The sequence below is a fragment of the Rhineura floridana genome, chromosome 17 (genome assembly GCF_030035675.1).
Source record: "Rhineura floridana isolate rRhiFlo1 chromosome 17, rRhiFlo1.hap2, whole genome shotgun sequence".
Classification (NCBI taxonomy): Eukaryota; Metazoa; Chordata; class Lepidosauria; order Squamata; family Rhineuridae; genus Rhineura; species Rhineura floridana.
Genome location: NC_084496.1, coordinates 21,053,263 through 21,076,424, shown reverse-complemented (window position 1 = coordinate 21,076,424; position 23,162 = coordinate 21,053,263). Strand labels below are relative to the sequence as shown.

Sequence of the window (23,162 nt, the reverse complement as noted above, 5' to 3'; positions counted from 1 at the left end):
GCATATATAACTCTCTCACTGCTGAGCTGAAGTCCGTGTTGCTCACAACATTCAGGCAGGCACAGCCTTTCAGCTGTACAGAACGCCTACAAACAGCAAGTTAGCAAAGGGGAGGAGAAGGCAGGATCCCAGCACAATCTGTTGGTGACAGTTGGGCCCACAGTTCAGGGAGCTGGAAATAGCTCAGAGGCTGAAGTGTGTGTGTGTGTGTGTGTGTGTGTATGCATGCGTGTGCTTATGTGTGCATGCATGTGGTGCAACTCTTCCTTCCTGTCACATCAAAAATGGACATCCTCCAGCACATATTCTGATGGTTTTCTACTCACCACAGTCTCAGAGCCAAACTGGACCAAAACAGCACATATCATTCTCCCAGCATTATACACTCCAGACTGCATGCAGGCTGCAGCTCAGTGATAGAAGCACCTGCCTCACTGAAAGCCTCTTTTGCTCCGGAAGAAAACTTTTTGAGAAACTGATGGACAAGTTTTGGCACAGCACTACATGGAATCTTTGTGCGCATTTGTTAGAGAAAGTTCAGTGAACTGAATTTAACCGTACAATAATAAAAGTATTTGTTGCCCTATATTAAAAGCATAGAAAATTGTGTATGGAGAAATGCTACAGGCAGGGATGGAGAATCTTGTCAGTTTCAGTTCTCTCAAGTTTCTCATTTTTCCAGTCTTAAATACAGTTTTCCACAGTTCTGCAGCAATTTGCATTTTTTTCTAAAATCCTCATGAACATTCTTCAGCATTTCTCCAAATAAAACACATTTTCATATGCTGTTTTGACTAAGGTGCCAACTTTGGCAAGCAGTTTCTCCTAATACAAGGCATTTTTGTATGTTATTTTCACAAACATATTCATTTTTAGGTGCACCTTCCCCTAATATGTGCAATTTTTCTAAGCATTGCTTGGTTAGAGGACTGCATCGGAAAATTCAGGTAAGTGCAAATTTCAAAGGATCTATGAAGCAGGATGGCTCTGATGTCAGTGGGGCAGTGAAACAACTCCAGATTTTAGTCTGAACTTTCAAAGAGCTGTCCAAGGAATGGATTCATTGCCCTGCTGACATTGGAGCCACCAGTCTCCACTGCAAAGGACGGCTGTGTTTCAATTCTCATACTGTTTTGGAAAGAGCAAATTTGATAGATTCAGCTTTCAATGTGAACTGAATCGAATTTCTACCCCACCCCTAGCTGCAGGTAATCTATCACAAAGTAATCACATAGAAAATGGCCTAAAGAGGGATTGGCTGTGGGTGGGGTCCTCCTATTTTTTTTAAAAAAAATACTAAAAGATGGGTTTAAAAATAGTACAAAATTGGACTCCTATGGCAGAGACCTGTTCATTCAGCTGGGAAAGCTTCACAGAATAAAAATTTGTATTGGACCCTTCCCTAGTCGGCTGACTTGCCACCTTTTTATGGATGGAAGCTCTGCATTTGAACAGAAACGATCACAGGAAGAGATCATTAGGGGAGGCTGTTTTCAACACTATATCTCCACACACAATATATCTGATCTGGTGCTTCTTCCTCTCACCTATCTCTTTATTTAACAAAATTTGCTTACTCAATTAAAAAAAAATCTTCTAAGTGGCTTACAAAGGACAACCATAAAAACAAACATTACAAACAAAGTATATATCAGCAATCTGGAAACCATTATTCAGAATAAAATTACATGCTAAAATTACACGCCTGAGTAGGCTTGGCGAAACTTTTTTTTAAGCAGGCACTGAAAGCAATACAGCAAAGGGGGCCTGGTAAAGTCAGTGGGCAGGGAGTTCCAAAGAGTAGGTGCTGCCTCACTAAAGGATTGATTCCTTGCAAGTGTGGAACAGGCATTAAGGGGCACTTGTAAAAGTGCCAGCTCTGCAGATCAAAACAGTCGAGTGGGCACATGTGGGGTAAGTTGATCTTGAAAATAAACTGGTCCCAAGCTGCTGAGGGCTTTATATACTAATCATAATACTTTAAATGTGGTCACATAACAAATTGGCAGCCAGTACCGATCTCTGAGCAGGGGGTGTAATATACAGACAGGGTTTCACTCCCAGCAGCAATCATGCTGCAGCATTCTTCACTGTTTGCAGCCCAAGCAACAAGGGGAGCCCCACAGAGAGTGTGTTGCAGTAATCTAATCTTGAAGTCACCAATGTCTGGACTCCTAGGGTCAAACTATCCTGATCCAGGAACAGGACAGATAAAGACAGAATTACAGTCTACAAAAAGGAGGCAAACGCCATTAATCCCATAAATTTCCCCTTTCTCTTTTCCATCCCTGATGCCCTTTTTCTCTCATCACCTGTCACCCTTGAGCTGCTGCTGTTTGTAAAATCCTTGCCTGGTCACTCAGATCTTTGGGGAGTCTCTGTTAGTGGCTCTCCATGGCTCAGATGCAGGGCTTGTATCCATCAGAAGCCATGCATTCAGTATTATGGACCTGACTCGGAGGAACTCCCTCCCAGAAGAGATCAGACAGGCCCCCTTCCTGTTAAACTTCAGATACTTGATGAAGACCTTGCTATTCCAATGGGCATTTTAAGTATTAGACCTATTTTATGTTTTTAACTGTGGATTTTTATTGTTTTAAACACCATATTACTGTATCTGGCTGATGCATTGTTTCACTGATTGTTTTGTAAACCACTTTGAGACCATTTGTGGTGGAAAGCAGTCTATAAATATTAAAAATAAATATATAAAGGCTGAAGGAGGCTGCTGACAAAAATGTTAAAAAAAAACATTTTAACAACAAACCAGACTAAAAGTTTGTCCATTTCAAACAAACCGAAAGAGAAAAGGTGCAGTATCTAAAGCTTCATATAAATATCAGGGAACATAAAAACTGCAACACAACCGTTTCCCAGACTTGTCACAATAAAAAAGTCTTTCACCAGATTGCAGCCATGATGTTTTACTTGCTTGCTTATGCCACGACAACTACAGAAGCTCAAGGAATTCAGTTTCTGCAAATTGGGATTTAAACTGACTTGATCTGGTGCTCCCAGACTAATGTGCAGATTGGAGCATAACTATCCTTCCAATTTCAAACCCCTCCAGATGTTTTGAACCAGCTCTTCACTCAAAAAACATACCAAAACACATTAAAAACATGTATTTTAGGATAAAATATGTACAGAAATGCAGACATTTATGATGTAAAGTACACAAATTTAAATATAACTTCAAACATTAAAACTGAATGTTGGAAGATGCAGGAGAGATAAGAGAAAGTTCTTTGTACACAGCACATAGTTAAACCATGGAAATTGTTCCCAAAAGAGGTTGGATGGCTTTAAAACAGGATTAGAGGCGAATTCATGGAGGATAAGCCTATCAATAGCTACTAGTGATGAGAGCTATGTTCTACCTCCACTGTCGGAAGCAGTATGTCCCCGAATGCCAGTTGCTGGGAATCACAAGTGGGGGGAGTGCTTTTGAGCTCCAGTCCTGCTTGCAGGCTTCCCACAGAGGGCATCTGGTTGGTCACTGTGAAAACAGGATGCTGGACTAGGTGGGCCACTGGCCTGATCCAGCAAGCTCTTCTTATGTTGTCATGAATGAGCACATGCAAAATTAGCACAGACCAGAAACAGACTGATCTATCCTTCCCAAATATTAATGTCAGCAAATGCTTTCTTTTTGCCAGTGCTGAGCCTTCCGCAGTCAGAGCAAAGGTTCTAGTCTTACAAATTGGATGCCCCTCTCTTGCAGGCACCTCCCATACATCACGTTTGCCTGGCCCAGCCACAAGTCAGCCATGTGGGCAAAAGGTGCCCGGGGGGATGATGACCTGCCTCTGCCAAGTGGCTGGCTCCCAACATCCTTCTTTCAGCAAACCAGCAGCAGCGAGGGCACCTGACCTTTGGCACCTCTTAGCCCCCTCCAAGGCTGGCAGCTTGCCCAAATCTCATAGGAGCATAGGAAGCTGCCTTATCCTGAGTCGGTCCATCTAGCTCAGTGTTGCCGACACTGACTGGCAGCAGCTCCCCAGGGTTTCTGGAAGGGGTCTCTCCCAGTCCTGACTGGCAGTGGCAGGGATTGAACCTGGGACCTTCTGCATGCAAAGCAGATGCTCTTCCACTGAGCCAAGGTCTTCAGGCCAATGAGCCCACCTTTCCCATGAAGCCTTTGGCCCAACCTCTCAGATTCCCTCCCTGCATAAGTATCTACCGCTGAAATAAACACCCATTCTCCCTTTAACTTTGCTGCTGCCTTCATTTCCTGCCCTCACTTAATTAACTGTCCTGCCTTCATCAGGAATCCCTGTTCCTGGCTGGACCTTTGGGGAAGGCCCTTAGCTCAATGGCAAAGCATCCGCTTTGCAGGCCGAAGGTCCCACGTTCAGTTTTCAGCAACTCTCCGTAGGGCTGGGAGGAACTCCCTGTCTGAACCCCTGCTGCCAGTCAGTGTAGCCAATACTAAGGTTGGTAGATGGACCAATGATCTGACCCAGTATAAAGCAGCTCCCATCTGAGGCCTGAAGAGGCAGTATGGTTTAGTGGTTAGAGCAGGAGCAGGGACACTTTTTCAGCCCGAGGGTCGCATTCCTTCATGGGGAACAATCTGGGGGGCACATTGAAGTGGTGGGCCAGGCCAGAAGCAAAAGTGGGCGGAGCAATAGACACAACTCTTCCTTTTGTACTATAGGTAACATTCTAGCCATGCAAAAGCCAGAGGTTCCTATACCCACACCCACATCCACTCCATGCTAGTAGGAGGTGTTATCACAGCTCAAGCGCACATTCCAGCCAGGCCAAGGGAGCTTGGTGTAGGACCATGAGGGGTGTGGCCTGGAGCAGGGGCGTGGTCCAGGGAGGGTCTTAAGGGCCGGAGAGAAAGGCCAGGAGGGCTGCATCTTGCAGCCTCCCACCCTTGGGCTAGAGAGCCTTCCCCAATCTGCTGTAGCCTCCCCATGATTTGACCTCAACTTCCATCAGTCCCGGCCATCATGAGGCTGCTGGGAGTTGTAGTGCAAATCATCAGGAGGGCACCAGGTTGGGGACAGCTGGGCAAGAGACACCAGAGATCAAACCCAAAGTTCCAGGGGTGATCTTTTTCTGGCCAGTCACTCCACTCGCTTAAAATTTACAAATAGCTTCTTTGCTTGGAAGTGATGTTCTATACATTGCAGGCAACTGGGTGTAGGCGAGTGGACAGCTACACATTTGGGTTTATATTAGGGTTGTGGACCCTTTTTAGCCCAACGGGGGTGGAAAAACTTCATTTTTTCCTTTTGATTTTATTGGAAACTGCTTGTTGCTATTGAAGCAAGGTACCCTATTCCCCCTCCTAGAACTATAATTCCCAGAGTTCCCTGGGAAAAGAGGGCTTGACTGTTAAACCAGTCTGAGAATTGTAGTTCTGAGAGGGGAATGGGGTCTCCTAACTCCCAATGAAATTAATGAACCTAAATTAGGCTCCATCTGCATTATACATTTAAAGCAAAATCATACTACTGTTTAAAGTCATGGCTTCCCCCAAAGAATCCTGGGAAGTGTAGTTTGTGAAGGGTGCTGAGAGCTGTTAGGAGACCCCCTCTTCCCCTCGCAGACAGGGCCTGCACCAGGCATAACTGGGCCCTTGGACACCACCCTGCCCTGGCCCCACGGTGCTGTAGCCCAACACTCTGCCCATACAGGTGGTGTGGGACTAATCACGCACCCCACCAACCTAGAATGCCACGTGAATGACGTGTGCACATAGCATGCCTGCCTGTCAACAACCAAGGTAGCCCACCAACATCTTGGGTGATGGCAAGCATGCGTGCACAGTACACACGGCATTCACACTGATGGGAGAGGTAGGTAGGGCATGCAGGCAAGCTTATTGAAGCCCACGCTGTCTGTACTGGGGAGGGTTGTCTGGGAACTCTCTGCGATCTGTGGCAGGGTCAGGTTGCAGGACCCAACCCTGCTGTGGATTCCTGAACAGGAGCACCACTCTCCCACCCTAAGGAAGGGCCCTTCAGGGGCTCCTCTGGGCCACAAAGGCCCGCAGCCAGGGCCCAATCTGGCCACCCTCTGGCGCCGGCTCTGCTCACAAAGCTACAGTCCCCAGAGTTCCCCAGGAAGAGGAATTGACCTCTCTGGGAATTGTAGCCCTGTGAGAGGAAGAAGGTCTCCTAACAACTCTCAGCACCCTACCATTCCCAGGATTCTTTGGGAGAAGCCATGGCTGTTTAAAGTGGTATGAGACTGCTTTACATGTATAGTGCAGATACTTTTCTGAATAGCTGGACTCAAAATACACACACGCGTGCGCACAGCCATCCATGTCCTTGTCTCCCTCCTTGACACATACACTATAACTTATCACCACTGCTGGGGCAGGATCAGGTGGCAGGGGAGGGGAGATCAACCAATGACAGGATGACTGGAGAGGGGAGGGTGCACCTGGGTTACAGACACAGGCTGGAGGACCCCGACACCACATCACAGTTAATGTCACTGTTAAATCTGGCCTCCCTTCCCCTGCTCCCAAGGAAGCAATAATGGGGAAGGGAGGGGCAGGGGGGGGACAGAGAGATGGCAAAGAGGGGAGGGTGGGGAGAAAACACAAATCTCTCCTTAGGAAGGATGAATTCAGCAAATGTAAAGGTCTCCTAGTCCCATCGTGGCAGACTTTCAAAGGGCAGAGTGTCTTGCACAGAGATCTTGAGTTACTCCTTTGCTTCAAGGCTGGTGGCAACTGACGCGGCTGCCTCTAACTAAGAGAACTAAGAGCCAGCCATATGTTTGGCCTTCTTGATGGCTGGCCTTCAGCCAACCCTCTGTCAAGCCCCCCCCAAAAAACTCCGGCTAAGGCTGCACAACCTTTTGCCTCGTTGCTTGGAGTGCAGAGGCCAAGGAGCCGCTGTGAGCCCCAAAACAGCGGTTGATGAGGGCCAGCCTAGACCTGAACGCTGACAGCCCCCGTCTCGTTGCATGTGGATTTGCCCCAATTGCTTCTAGAGCAAGATGGGGCAGGGGCAGGAAGCCACAGAGACACTGAGTTAAAGAGCAAAAGGGACATGGATGAGGAACGGATGTTGAAGAGTCTCCCTGTCAGGAGCTTACCTCCCGGCAATGTCACGTTTTCTCCTTTCCGGAGGACTCTCCTGCCAGAAGTGAGCCCTGCTGGAGAAAGAGAGGCTGTGGCACTGCTCAAAAAGAGGAGCAGCCTCTTTGCACCATCAGGGTTGTGTGGTGTAGTGGCTGGAGTGTTGGACTGGGACCTGGGAGACCTGGGTTCAAGTCCCCACTCAGCTGCGAAGCTCACTAGGTACAACTTAGGCCAGCCATTGTCTCTCAACCTAACCTACCTCACAGGGTTGTTGAGGGGATAATACGGGGGCGACTCTATGCACCACCTTGAGCTCCTTGGAGGAAAGGTAGGATATAAATGCAGTAATAAATAAAGTCTCCATGTTTAAGGAGGCTGTAACGACACCACTTGTTGGGAACTGTTGTTGAATGTGTTATGGCTTTGAAGGAGTTAATGGAATGCCTGGGATGAGGAGTGATGTAAGACTGCAGGTGGGAGGGGGCGTGTGAGTGAGAGTTCTCAGGGAGGTTTGGATAAAAGGCAGTCAGGAGTTTTTTGTTGTTGGGATTTGGAGGGGAAGGAGGGAGGTTGTGTTGTGGGAGGGAGGGAGGGAGGGAGGGAGGGAGGGAGGGGTGGGTGGGGGGGGTGGGTGGGGGGGTGGGGGGGTGGGTGGGTGGGTGGGTGGGTGGGTGGATTGCAGATTAGTTAGAGGGGGGAGGACAGGTCAGGAGGAGAGGAACTATACATCAATCTGCATTTTAATAAAGTGATTTGGTTCGTTGAGTCACGTGTGTTACCGCAGCAGGGTCCTGTCCAGTTCCTGCACCTATGTCCTGTTGTGCTAACAGGGCACAGCAGTGATTGCCTTTCAGGTGGGGCAAAAGGTGGAAGGGTGGAAGCTTGTGGCACAGAGATCAGATCTGGCCCCAGCTGAGGCGAGCGTCCCGCTAAGTGGGGATTTCCTGAACCAAGAGTGGGGTGTCAGGAGGGATCATCCCTGGAGAAGATCCCTTTGTTTCCTTGCCTCTCTGACTGACCATGGAGCTATCCAGCAGCAGTAATGGACTGCTACAAGTCGCCAGTTCAAATTTTCCATAATGCCCCCAATGTAGCATCACTCCAGGGCATTGTGGGGAACTTTAAAAGGTGTCTTGTTTTTTTAAAAAAAAGGCCAGCCGCCCTGGGCTCCTACTGGGAGAAAGGGTGGAATATAAATGTAATAAATAAATAAATAAATATATAAATAAATTTTAAAAATTGAGAGTTGTATCCCATTCTAGTCCTACTCAGTGCGGACCTACTGAAAATAATGGACATGACTAACTAACTGAGTAGAACTCAGTTGGATAAGACCCGTGGCTATGCTGCCTGGGGCTGATGGGAGTAGTAGTCCCAAACATCTGGAAGGCACCAGCTTGGGGAGGGCTGGTCTACACTGATGGGCAGCAGTGTCTTTCCAGGGTTTCAGGCAGCGAGTCTTTCCCAGCCCTAACTGGAGATGCCAGGGATTGAACATGTGACCTTCTGCGCGCCAAGCATGTGCTCTACCGCTGAGCTATGAACCTTCCCCTTCCTCGCTCATTCACTTGTACAGCATCTGGCACTAAGAAAGCAATGAAGGTAGCATTAATAAGGACGAGTGTGGAGTGTGGGGGGGAAATGAGTGCATCAGCATTGAGAACAATGCCTCTAGTAAATTACCTTCAATTCTTTTTTGCATGCTATTATCACTAATACATTCACTCTTATGCACATTTTCCACATAACAGAGGAGATACGCCTGGTGCCAACGTTACTATCTTTCCGGCGCCAGGTTAAAACTTTTCTCTTCACCCAGGCTTTTTAACATGTTTGTATGCGCTGATATTGTTTTTAATTTTTTAACATTTTAAACTTTTAATGTGTTTATATTGCTACACGTTTATTGTATTTTTGATGTTTCTTGTCTTGTGAACCGCCCAGAGAGCTTCGGCTATGGGGCGGTCTATAAGTTTAATTAATTAATTAATTAAATAAATAAATAAATAACATATGAGTTTTTGTAAACACTGTTTCGCTGGTGACTCGCATTGCAAAGTTTGGATTAGTGTGAATTTTGAAAGATGGTTGTGTTTTGGTTCTCCCATTGTTTCAGAAAGTGCAAATTGGATCAATTCAGCTTTAAATGCTAACTGAATTGAATTTCTCCCCCATCCTAATAAACACCCATTGAGTGTCACATCAAATTATGCTTTGAATATGTGAATGGTCCAGAGATAATTTTTTCTTATGATGCCAGACTCAAAACCAACATTGTTACGTTCAATGGAGAGAGCTGACACATTGCCTGGGGATATGCATATACATGTATGAACAAGTCAAGAATTAATGAGTGATAGTATATAAAGGGTTGCCAACTTTTTAGCCAACACTTGCTGCGATGACTTTAAGAATAATTTGATCTGCATGAATTAGCCAGTGATAATGTTTCTCTTTGCCATCTAACTCCTACAGTTCAGGCGATTGTTAAAGGCGCAATAGGAGGGTGAGTTGGCAACCTTAGCAATCCCCTCCCCAAACACCTCCTGTTCACACGTGTACAGTTGTAATTAGGGATGGACAAATCTACCAGTGTTAGTTTCCCTCAGTTTCTTATTTTTCAGGTCTTAAGTTCAGCTCTCTGGCAGTAGTGTAGTGGCTAATTCAGAAATGCAGAGTCCCTTCATGATAATCATACCACACTCCCTCATAGTCATGCCCCCTTTTCCACTTTCCCTCATCTGCCTTGCTCTCTCTGTTGTCTCACGAGTCCACACTTCACTGCAACAGATGTCCCTAGGAGCCAATCAGCATGAAAGGGGAGGCTGTGTGTTAGCTGCTGAGAAGAGTCACCTCCTTTCACTTTGATTGGCTCCAGTCAGCATGAAAGTACAAGGACTCTTCTCAGTGGCTACTCCCCTTTCATGTTGATTGGCTTGTACAAAAAGACCTGGCTGGGATGCTGCTCCCCCAAAAATAATAGGTCTATGACCCCTCCATGACCCTGGATAACTAAACCCCTGCTCTCTGCATTTCTACATCAGTTTGCTATTTATTTATTTAAAATCCTCATGAAAATTTGTCACCATTTTAGTGTACATTTCTTCTAATATACACATTTCTGTATGCAATTTCCCTTGATATAATGCATTTTATACCGTATTTTCACTATACACTTTTATGCACGCTTCCCCTATTTTTGTACACATTATTTGGTTGGAGAACTGCAAAACAAAATTCTAAGACGTGCTGATTTTGAAGGTTCAGTTCAGAAATTGTGCATTAGGTGGTTTCACATTAAAATCCTAACCAAACCAAATTTCTACCCAATTGTAGCAACAGAGGAAGCTGCCTTATACTGAACTGGGCCATTGGACCATCTAGCTCAGTCTTGTCTACACTGACTGGTGGCAGCTCTCCAGGATTTCAGACCAGTTTCTCTCCTAGCCCTATTTGGAGATGCTGGGATTGAACCTGGGACTTGGGACCTTCTGCATGCAAAATGGGTGCTCTGCCACTGAGCTATAGCCCTTGCCCTCAGCTGTAGTTTAACTTTTAGCATGGCATTTTGCTCTCTTTGCCCTGGGATGATTGAAGGAGACAGCGAAGCCAGTTCCAAATCAGAAATAATTAAGTAGGCAGTTCTTTCCAAAAGTATTATCTTGATTGCTAACTTATCTCCCACAGCTCTGAGCAATAGTACACTCATTCGAGAGTCAAGCTACACCTTCAGAAAAGATCCTTGATACAGTCTTTGTGAGATGTGTCCCTTCAGAATGTGGGTGGAACTGCATATTTGACTGCTCTTCCTGTTGTTGTTTTAATCCCTGCACATAGAAGACTATAGCATTGCGGGAAAGATAAACTACAGTACTAGCTCCTTTCACTTTATTTTTATAAAGAAATGGAGAGGGGTATACATTTCTAAAATTAAACAAGTAAAAATGAAACAAGTGGGACTTGTAACAAAATGTTGCCATATGGAGCTTTTGAGTTCAGTGCCCTCTTCCACAATACTCCATTCCATTTACCCTCACACCAAGTTTTCTGTCCTCGCTTCCCCAATAGTCAGGATTCATTCTAAGAACATAAGAACATAAGAAGAGCCTGCTGGATCAGGCCAGTGGCCCATCTAGTCCAGCATCCTGTTCTCACAGTGGCCAACCAGGTGCCTGGGGGAAGCCCGCAAGCAGGACCCGAGTGCAAGAACACTCTCCCCTCCTGAGGCTTCCGGCAACTGGTTTTCAGAAGCATGCTGCCTCTGACTAGGGTGGCAGAGCACAGCCATCATGGCTAGTAGCCATTGATAGCCCTGTCCTCCATGAATTTGTTTAATCTTCTTTTAAAGCCATCCCAGCTGGTGGCCATTACTGCATCTTGTGGGAGCAAATTCCATAGTTTAACTATGCGCTGAGTAAAGAAGTACTTCCTTTTGTCTGTCCTGAATCTTCCAACATTCAGCTTCTTTGAATGTCCACGAGTTCTAGTATTATGAGAGAGGGAGAAGAACTTTTCTCTATCCACTTTCTCAATGCCATGCATAATTTTATACACTTCTATCATGTCTCCTCTGACCCGTCTTTTCTCTAAACTAAAAAGCCCCAAATGCTGCAACCTTTCCTCGTAAGGGAGTCGCTCCATCCCCTTGATCATTCTGGTTGCCCTCTTCTGAACCTTTTCCAACTCTATAATATCTTTTTTGAGATGAGGCGACCAGAACTGTACACAGTATTCCAAATGCGGCCGCACCATAGATTTATACAATGGCATTATGATATCGGCTGTTTTATTTTCAATACCTTTCCTAATTATCCCTAGCATGGAATTTGCCTTTTTCACAGCTGCCGCACACTGGGTCGACATTTTCATCGTGCTGTCCACTACAACCCCGAGGTCTCTCTCCTGGTCGGTCACCGCCAGTTCAGACCCCATGAGCGTATATGTGAAATTAAGATTTTTTGCTCCAATATGCATAATTTTACACTTGTTTATATTGAATTGCATTTGCCATTTTTCCGCCCATTCACTCAGTTTGGAGAGGTCTTTTTGGAGCTCTTCGCAATCACTTTTTGTTTTAACAACCCTGAACAATTTAGTGTCATCAGCAAACTTTGCCACTTCACTGCTCACTCCTAATTCTAGGTCATTAATGAACAAGTTGAAAAGTACAAGTCCCAACACCGATCCTTGAGGGACTCCACTTTCTACAGCCCTCCATTGGGAGAACTGTCCGTTTATTCCTACTCTCTGCTTTCTGCTTCTAAACCAATTTCTTATCCACAAGAGGACCTCTCCTCTTATTCCATGACTGCTAAGCTTCCTCAGAAGCCTTTGGTGAGGTACCTTGTCAAACGCTTTTTGAAAGTCTAAGTACACTATGTCCACTGGATCACCTCTATCTATATGCTTGTTGACACTCTCAAAGAATTCTAATAGGTTACTGAGACAGGACTTTCCCTTGCAGAAGCCATGCTGGCTCTGCTTCAGCAAGGCTTGTTCTTCTATGTGCTTAGTTAATCTAGCTTTAATAATACTTTCTACCAGTTTTCCAGGGACAGAAGTTAAGCTAACTGGCCTGTAATTTCCGGGATCCCCTCTGGATCCCTTTTTGAAGATTGGCGTTACATTTGCCACTTTCCAGTCCTCAGGCACGGAGGAGGACCCAAGGGATAAGTTACATATTTTAGTTAGCAGATCAGCAATTTCACCTTTGAGTTCTTTGAGAACTCTCGGGTGGATGCCATCCGGGCCCGGTGATTTGTCAGTTTTTATATTGTCCATTAAGCTTAGAACTTCCTCTCTCGTTACCACTATTTGTCTCAGTTCCTCAGAATCCCTTCCTGCAAATGTTAGTTCAGGTTCAGGGATCTGCCCTATATCTTCCACTGTGAAGACAGATGCAAAGAATTCATTTAGCTTCTCTGCAATCTCCTTATCGTTCTTTAGTACACCTTTGTCTCCCTTATTATCCAAGGGTCCAATTGTCTCCCTAGATGGTCTCCTGCTTTGAATGTATTTATAGAATTTTTTGTTGTTGGTTTTTATGTTCTTAGCAATGTGCTCCTCAAATTCTTTTTTAGCATCCCTTATTGTCTTCTTGCATTTCTTTTGCCAGAGTTTGTGTTCTTTTTTATTTTCTTCATTTGGACAAGACTTCTGTGACCACTGAGCACACTGAGGGCTCATCCAGACGACTGCAAAATGTGTGACACACCCGCTATGTGTGTTCATTATTTTTCGGTCATCCAAATGATGTCTTGCGCTGTTACGCATTTTTGCAGGTTAAATCTGCTCCTTGCAATACTGGCAAAAATGCGATTTGCTGTTTAAAATCAGGAATCATCCGCTGTGCCTTCAGGAGTTAGGATGCAATACCGCAGACTTTACAGCTGATGGGCGGTTCTTGGGCGTTTCCGCTTGCCCCTTCTCCTCATTCCAGCCAACCACATATCTGCACTTTTGCGCATGTGCGAGAATAAGCCCGGGAAAATTGAACCAATCATTGCAATGGTGGGGTGTTGGGGGGGGTCTGCAACTACTGCGCAGATGCATTTTATTTTTTGCCAGCCTGCAAACTGGGCAGCCGCTCTGGGTGAGATCTGCAATGCACAGCAAGCGAGAAAGGGGGAATGGTCAGTTTCAGCCTGCCTCCCAAAGCCTTGTCAATTTCATTCTACTTGCTGGGGGTTTTGCTTCAAATCAGAAAAGCATACATTTGTTTAAGTGTAATATCGCAAATGCAAACAAGAAAAGGGCTTCTGGTCGGTTTCAAGCCTGCTCCAGAAAGCTTTGTCAATTTCATTCTCCTGGGAAGGAAAGGGAGAAGGAGGGGGGGTGACACCTGTGATGTTCCTGTATTAATGTATATATGGTAAGTGCTGTTTGTATAGGAGATACATGGTAAGTGGAATGAAAGAGGAGGGGGGAGTAAATGGGCAGTAGAATGCTGGATGATTGGCTGAGTGTTTAGAATGGCTGAGAGTATAAATGGAAGGATGACAGTTAAATCTGGGTGGACATGAGTGGGTTGTTTTGGTGGGTTTTTGAGAGGAGATTGTGTGGAGAGTTGGTGGAGGTGAGGAGAGTGTGGAGTTTGGATTAATACTAAGACAAGTACCAGAAATAGATGAAACCATATGCTTATGTGCCTTTATAAAGTAATCTTGTTATCTCTGTTATTTAATAAAAACTATATTTGGTTTACCGAAGGCCTGATCCTTGGCTGGGGTTATACAGACCAGAAGGGAGGGCAAGGTGCTTACCAAGGCTGAAGGGAAACTGTAACAATTGGTGGCAGCAGTGAAGGGAAGAATATAACACCACAAGTATTCAGAGCAAACCAGGATCGTATGCTTTATATATAAAGATCAAAGGGATTGGGGACAGCTTAAGCACTCAGTCACAGAGGTAACCTGATAGAGAGACTCAGGCAGAGTCTCTGGGAATACTGGTTATAGGACGTGACTGGTGGTGCTGCCTAGCAGGGGGAACTGTTGAGATCTGTGCTAGAGCGGGGAGAGAAACCATAAGAGAGAGCGGTCCGGACTGGTGGAGTCCCTGGTGGTGCCTAGTGACAGGCAGTAACCACGAGCAGGTAGGAACCTGACAGGGAGAGCCAGGGAAGGGCGTCACACGTGGTGGCAGTAGCGGTGGGATACGAACAAAGGAGAATACGTCACAGGTGTTGGCTGTAGCGGTGGTACGAATACTAGGGAATCCCTAACAGTGGTGTGGCAAACAGAAATAACAAAAAAAAGATTACTTGTGAGAGTGACTGGCAAAGAATGTGTGGCAAAGAGTGTGTGAACTCCAACAAAATGGCTGAATACATAAAGATGAAAAGAGAGGAGCTGGTGGAGAAGTGCATAACATTCAATTTACCTCACGAGGGTAAAGGGGTAGATGAATTGAGGGTGGCACTAATAGGATTTACAACTGTCCAGCACAAACAACCTGTCAGGCAAGAGACCCCAGAAGGATACTTAAGCAATCCCGCTTATATAGAGTATTTGAGAGAGAAGTTAAGATGGGAGGCTGAGGAAAAAGATAAACAGCGAGAGTTAGAAACTGAGAAGTTGAGGATGGAAGGTGCAGAGAAGGAAAAGCAGCAGGAGTTGGAAATTGAGAGATTGAGGAGTGAGGCGGATGAGAAAGAAAAGCAGAGGGAGTTGGAATTTGAGAGAATGAGAGTGGATGCTGAATTACAGGTGGAAAAGTTAAAATTTGAAAGAGAGAAGTTTCATTCTGATGAAACAAGAAAGGACAGAAATGAAACAAAGATAAAGGTTACACCAAAAGACTTTGCAGTGTTTGAGCCTGGACAAGATCCACAAATTTACCTCAGTACTTTTGAAAAGGCAGCTCAATTGTGGGGGCTACCAGAGGATAAATATATGCAATATTTATCAAACCTGATCAAAGGGGAATTGGCTGAGGTATACCAATATTTCCCCTCAGACAAGCCCGTCACTTATGCTGAGTTTAAAGAGGCAGTATACAAAAGATTCAGACTGGGACCTGAGTACTTTAGAAAATTATTCCGAAACTGTCAGATCCAAGCAGGGAGGTCTTTTGTGGAACTGGGAGCAAAGTTGATGGATATATTTGGAAAGTGGATGAGTAGTGCTAAAGCTCAGTCAGTGGAAGAGGTGAAAAGCCTCATGATACTGGAGCAATTATTCCATCAGTTACCACCAGAAATAAGGCTCCTTGTCAAAGACCGTTCCCCTACATCGGTGCAGGAGGCCGCAGAGATGGCGGATCACTTTGCCTCCAATAGAACTGGCTGGGTGGGGAAAACATCAAGACAGTTTAAACCCAGACCATATAATGATGGCAGAAAGGATGTGGTACCACAGCGAGTGAGTCCTCCAGTAAAATCTGAAGGGCACAGGACACCCCAGAGTGGATCTGTGTACCCTAAAACAGAGGAGAAATTATGCTATAAATGTGGTAGACCGGGGCACCTACGTTTTCAATGTGAGGTTGCCAACCCCATTAGTAATCCTGCTCAGGCAAGGGCAGTAAAAACAGAACCAAAAGGTCTAACAACGAAAAAGGTTCAGTTCTGCCAGATAAACTGGACAGAAGTAAAAGACTTGGATTCGAGTCTAAGAGAAGAAGTGTGTGTTCAAGGGGCAAATTATTGGGCATTGCTTGATACTGGTGCTGCTCAGACGTTACTGAGGCCAGATTTAATAAAATCTGAGGAAATATTACCTCAGGAAACTGTGACTATTCAAGGAGTGAGGGGTAGACCAGAAAGCTTGCCTATGGCCCTTGTGAAAATGGAGTGGAGAGGCCGAGAGGGCAAATATAAAGTAGGTATTAATGCCCAACAACAAGAACCAGTGATACTGGGAAGAGATGTTATGGGGGCACAAGGGAAAATATATGTGGTGACCAGACAGCAACTTGGCAAAGAAACAGAAGCCATGTTAACACAGGCTGAAGAAAACAGGGTGGAATCTGTTTTCGAGCCTAGGGTCACCATAGCAACCCCTAGCAAGCCTGCTGAAAGAGACAAATTGTATCAAGTGGTCTCTAGTGAAGAGACAGAGCAGTTCAGGGAAGAACTGAAGAAAGATACAAGTTTGAGGCAAATAAAGGAGCAAGCCCTGACCCAACAGATTCCTTTCACTGACAAACTGAGGAATCAAATTGTGTGTGAGAATGGGATTTTATATAGACTGTTGATGCCTGCTGAGAGAAAGGATGAATGTGAACCGGTGAAGCAATTGATAGTACCTAGCAAATACAGAACCAGATTGCTAGAGGTAGCCCACGATGTCCCATGTGCAGGACATCTGGGAATAAAAAAGACCAAGAGGAGATTGGCTGCACACTATTATTGGCCAAATAACTCCAAAGATGTAAAGCAACATTGTCTATCTTGTGGTATATGCCAAAAAGTGGGGAAAAGTGGAGTAAAGACTAAGGCACCCTTAAAGCCCCTTCCTATAATTGGACAACCCTTTTATAGAGTGGGAGTAGATTTGGTGGGCCCTTTTTCCAAACCCACAAGGCATGGCAAGAAATATCTAGTGGTGGTGGTGGATTTTGCCACCAGGTACCCAGATGCGGAAGCATTAAGATCCGCAGAAGCCCCTGTAGTGGCAGAGGCTTTGTTAAAAATCTTTATGAGGCTGGGTTTCCCTCATGAAGTGCTGACAGATCAAGGCAGTGTATTCATGGGAGAAGCGATGCAATGTATGTGGAAGTGTTGTGGTCTAAAACATCTAAAGACCACCACTTACCATCCAGCCACTAACGGATTGACTGAGAGATTTAATGGAGTTCTGAAGGGCATGATAAGAAGCTATGTTCAAGATCACCCACAAGACTGGGATGAACGTTTGGGGTGCTTCTTATTCACGTACAGAGAAGTCCCTCAGGAGTCAACAGGCTTCTCACCCTTTGAACTGATGTTCACTAGAAAAGTGAGGGGACCTTTGGAACTGTTAAAAAATTCATGGGAAGGAACCCTGGGAGAGTACAAAACATCTGTAGTAGATTTTGTATTGGAATTCCGCAATAAATTAACATCAATGATGGAAGTAGTGAAAGAGAATTTGAGTCAAGCACAGGAGAAGCAAAGTTACTGGTGTGACAGAACAGCCAGGGAACGTGTGTATGATGTGGGAGATATGGTTATGGCATTCATACCCAGGAAACATGACAAATTACAGGCTAACTGGGAAGGACCATATACCATAAGAGAAAGGCTTGACACAGTGACGTATGTAATCACCACAGACCAATTAAACAAAAGCAAAGTGGTTCATGTAAATATGTTAAAGCCTTACCATACCAGAGATGCAAAGGTGTTGCAAGTTACCTTATTCCCTGAGGGAAGTGGGCCTGAACTTCCAGATTTGGTACAGGAAAGCAAAGACAAAGGAGGGGTAGATCAAGTGGAATGGTCAGAGGAGGTGCAGGAGGAAGTAAGAGAAGAGATTCTGAGAGTTTTGAAAAACTATGGGGATCTCTTTAGCAATAAACCTGGCCGAACCAGTATAGCCAAACATTCCATTGATACTGGAGATCATGCCCCAATCAGATCTGTTCCGTACCGTGTGAATGGGAAAGTTTTGAGTGAGATCAAAAAGGAGGTCGAAGATATGCTGGAACTAGGAGTGATCAGGGAATCTATCAGTCCCTGGGCCTCAAGTATTGTCCTGGTTCCGAAAAAAGATGGAACGACAAGATTTTGCATTGATTATCGGCTAATCAATAAAATTACTGTCCCAGATGCGTATCCTATGCCTAGGATAGACGCAATGTTAGAGTTATTGGGGGCAGCAACCATTATCTCTACAATAGATCTCTGTAAAGGATTTTGGCAAATGGAACTAGACGAGCAATCCAGAGCCAAAACTGCCTTCAGTACACCAGATGGGTTATATGAGTTTGTGACCTTACCCATGGGACTAAGGAACTCACCAAGTTTGTTTCAGAGGCTAATCAATACTGTGTTGCGAGGCATGTCAGATTTTGCAGTGGCCTATATCGATGACGTGGCCATTTTTAGCAAGTCGGTGCCTGAGCATGTCCCGCACCTGACCACAGTATTAGAGGCATTAAAAAGGCAGGCCTCACAATAAAAGCGAAGAAATGCCAGTTTGGGCTAAAGGAAGTAATCTATTTAGGACATAAGGTGGGGAGTGGGAAAATCACCCCCTTATGGAGCAACGTGGAGGCAATACAAGCGTGGCCGATCCCCTTAACCAAAAAACAAGTAAGGGCATTTCTGGGTGTGGCTGGATTTTATAGGAAGTTTGTGAGAAATTTTGGGGAAATAGCAACCCCCTTGCATGAATTAACAAAGAAGAAGTGTTCTGAGCGTGTGGTATGGACGGATGAATGTCAGAAGGCTTTTGATCTACTGAAGCAACCCTTGTGCCAAGGACCCATATTAATAGCACCAGACTATGAGAAACCATTCATCGTGGCTACAGATGCGTCGGACCTCGCGCTGGGAGTCGTCTTGCTGCAGGAGAGAGAAGGCACCAGACATCCAGTGGCGTATCTGAGTCGCAAGCTGACGCCGAGAGAGAAAAACTATTCGTCGGTCCAGAAGGAGTGCCTAGCGGTGGGGACTGAATAAGTTGCGCCCATACGTGTGGGGACGAAGATTCACGGTAACAACGGATCATCGGGCCTTGTTATGGTTACAGACTATGAAAAACCATAATACTATGCTGCAGAGGTGGTCCTGGGCCCTACAGGACTATCAAGTGGACTTCCAGTTCATCAAAGGCAAGGACAATGTATTGGCCGATGGACTGTCAAGGCAGGTGGCTGGGACTGCAGTGACGTGACCAGACGGAGGAACAAAGAAAGACATTTTCCCCAGAGAGACTTGTTTTATTTGTTAACGCGGCGTATGAATCCTGGAACAGGAATAATACTCTGCCGTTATTTTAAGGGGGGGGGAATGTGATGTTCCTGTATTAATGTATATATGGTAAGTGCTGTTTGTATAGGAGATACATGGTAAGTGGAATGAAAGAGGAGGGGGGAGTAAATGGGCAGTAGAATGCTGGATGATTGGCTGAGTGTTTAGAATGGCTGAGAGTATAAATGGAAGGATGACAGTTAAATCTGGGTGGATGTGAGTGGGTTGTTTTGGTGGGTTTTTGAGAGGAGATTGTGTGGAGAGTTGGTGGAGGTAAGGAGAGTGTGGAGTTCGGATTAATACTAAGACAAGTACCAGAAATAGATGAAACCATATGCTTATGTGCCTTTATAAAGTAATCTTGTTATCTCTGTTATTTAATAAAAACTATATTTGGTTTACCGAAGGCCTGATCCTTGGCTGGGGTTATACAGACCAGAAGGGAGGGCAAGGTGCTTACCAAGGCTGAAGGGAAACTGTAACAATTGGTGGCAGCGGTGAAGGGAAGAATATAACACCACAAGTATTCAGAGCAAACCAGGATCGTATGCTTTATATATAAAGATCAAAGGGATTGGGGACAGCTTAAGCACTCAGTCACAGAGGTAACCTGATAGAGAGACTCAGGCAGAGTCTCTGGGAATACTGGTTATAGGATGTGACTGGTGGTGCTGCCTAGCAGGGGGATCTGTTGAGATCTGTGCTAGAGCGGGGAGAGAAACCATAAAAAAGGACAGTCCGGACTGGTGGAGTCCCTGGTGGTGCCTAGTGACAGGCAGTAACCACGAGCAGGTAGGAACCTGACAGGGTGAGCCAGGGAAGGGCGTCACAACACCTTCCTTGCTTTTTTGGAGAAATAAGTGCATTGCCAGCGTGTGTATCTCCTTAAATATCAATAAAGGCAGAAAAGCATACATTCGTTTAAGTGTAATATCGCAAATGCAAACAAGAAAAGGGCTTCTGGGCTTTGTCAATTTCATTCTCCCTGGGAAGGCAGGCATGAAACCAACCAGCAGCCTTTCCTTCCCAGGTGAGAACTCCTTTACAGCCATATTGTGCTTCATTGCAAAGGGGGAGAGGAGCATACGTAATTTTTTTGCTGACCAATTGGTTGATAGGGGGAGGTTTTAGAGGTGGAGCTTGGAAAAAGCGAAAAGGATGTAGGGGTCTTACCGCGGCGTGTGCGGGTGCAAAAAAGTGTTTTTTTTTAATTGGGAAAGAGCAAACTAAAAGGCAAAGTGAGGACTATCAGATGACAAACCGAATATGGAAACCGTGGATTATCCCGCTCCGTTTGGATAAGCCCTCAGTCCTCACTGGGCTGTTTCCCTCTGCCAATTGTTCAAAGTGCAACAGCAGGGATCATACCGTTTGTAACTGAAGGGTTAATTCTATTGGTGCTGAAGTCAACTAGCCAAGAGGGGGATGAGTGGAGGTGCTGCGTAGCAACCAAGCAAAGTGGCATGATCTTCAGTACAGTAACATATGCTCTGATTGGCTGTGTAGTTGTGAGGGAGTTTTTCCTCTGTATGTTTGGTTATATATCTCCCTGCTAGATACCTGGCCTGAATTAAGAAAGACAAATCCTCTCTGTTCCTTTCCCCTCAAATTAAATACACCGGTTTTGTTCAGTTTGATCAAATTATTTACTGCTTGCTCAGTAAAGTGTTATCAGGACTTTTCTGTCTGTGTTATTTAAGTGACTTTGCTAACACGAATTAGACTGTTTTCCCTTTTGATTATAATCTTTGTTTACTGAGTTTTTTTCAAAACAGACAGACAGACACTACTACAACAGACCTGTGTAACCCACCATCACATCAGAAAATAACCATACAACTTGGAGGCTGTTCTTTTCCTAAAGATTTTTGGCACTTCTGCAAACCTCAATGTTTCCCCAAACCATACCTCCTCTACTGCATGGGAGATGCAATTTTTGGCTACATAAGCAATAAGACTCACATCTGAACATCAGTAATAGAAACAGAACATCAGAAAGCATGGGAATAATGAAACTATCCTCCTGTAAAATGCTAGCTTTCCATACTTTCAGACACCAGCTGAAGCAGCAGCAACAGCAACACGTTCAGAGCAAAGCTACTCCAAACTCAAATGTGCTTGCAGAATTGTAAATTTGTTTTCTTCTCATTCAGGTCGGTGGTGATTCCAGAGTCTCTCTTTGACACATCTACAAGCCGAACCAAAACAGCAGGCAACCCCCCCAAAAGATAGCCTGTAAGGGTGCAATACTACACAGCGTTGGCTTTTGGGTGCTTGGAAACGCTGTGCAAGGAATTTGACAGATGAGTGGGACAACCTACCTGTCAGTCATGTGACATCATCATGGTATCATGTGATTGTCATGTAGGAGGCCTCATCCACCTGTCAAATTTGGCACACGAGGCCAATCCTGATGGTTCCTCACCTTGGCAATACATGCTTAACAGGGAGTAAGTCGCACTGACATCAGTGGGGCTTACTTCTGAGCAGAGATGGAGGAGGAATCCATTGAAATCGATTTGTACATGGATTCCATCCCGACTGAGCTTTGCCCGCATCAAACTGCCTTTTGTGTCAGATGCTCACATCCAAGTTGCTTGCAGATTGACAGCTTTTTCTTCAAAAAGCCCACCTAATCATACACCTAATTATATGCAAAAATGTATATTACACATACAATGCATGTGAAAGTGTCAAGACCATGCAGTACTACATTTCTACATCATAATTTTGTAAGTATTAAAATGCATAAGTATTTTTATACAGTTATGTGCACTGCTATAAGTATCTGTTTATCTGCTAGTGACCTAGGAACCCTGAAGTATATATGCATATAATATAAGCATAACAACACATTTAACAAGGAATATAATAAAGTATAATATATGCAAGGACTGTTCATATTTTTAGCGGAACCAGGAAAAAAAACACCTCACTTGTCCTCAAGATCAACGAGTGAGGAAGGGTTGTAACTCAGTGGCAGAGCATCTGCTTTGCATGCAGAAGGTCCCAGGTTCAATTCCCAGCATATCCAGTAGGACTGGGAGAGGCTCCCTGCCCAAAACCCTGGACAGCCACTGCCAGTCAGTGCAGACAGTACTGAGCTAGATAGACCAAGTGTCTGATTTAGTATAAGGCAGCTCCCTTTGTTCTTATGAGATGGAAATTTTTAAAAAATCTCTGCAGATAAGCTCGACATGAGATGCTCAGAAAATTTCATCCCTGCTTCTGAGTAGACATGTCTAGGTAGACACTGCAAAGCTGCTTCCAACAGGATACCCTTAGAAGCTTTCCAATAAAATATCAATCGGATAGTGCTTTCCCTAAGTATTCACCATGCATTATTTCAGCAACCTTCACAACACAACCCTGTAAGCTTTGTTAACCTAGCTTAATTCCAGACCACAAGGAGGACTGATGCCAAGAGACAGTGGCTTGTTTCAGGTGAGATTTGAAATGGGCTGGGGTGCATAGCTTGCACTCTTAACCTTGATACTGCCATCTCTCTCTAATATGGTGAGAAACTCATGCCCATCTGGGCCTTAGCCATGAGGTTATTCCAGGTGAAGATAACTTGACCCCTTCTCAGTCACCCTGGGACCTTGTGCCCCAAATGTTCAAGGAACCATGACAATCATTTCATCCTTTTAGACAGGGGCACCATCAGGATAGGACTTTAGGGCAGGTGCCCAGGTTCCACTCAGCCGAATG

The 23,162-nt window shown here is 45.0% G+C and overlaps 1 protein-coding gene across 5 annotated transcripts in view; it reads right to left on the bottom strand.

Annotated features, from left to right (window-relative positions):
- Positions 1 to 23,162, bottom strand: part of LOC133371906 (ATP-sensitive inward rectifier potassium channel 12) — a 65,503-nt gene that overhangs the window by 31,095 nt on the left and 11,246 nt on the right. The window lies entirely within an intron of this gene.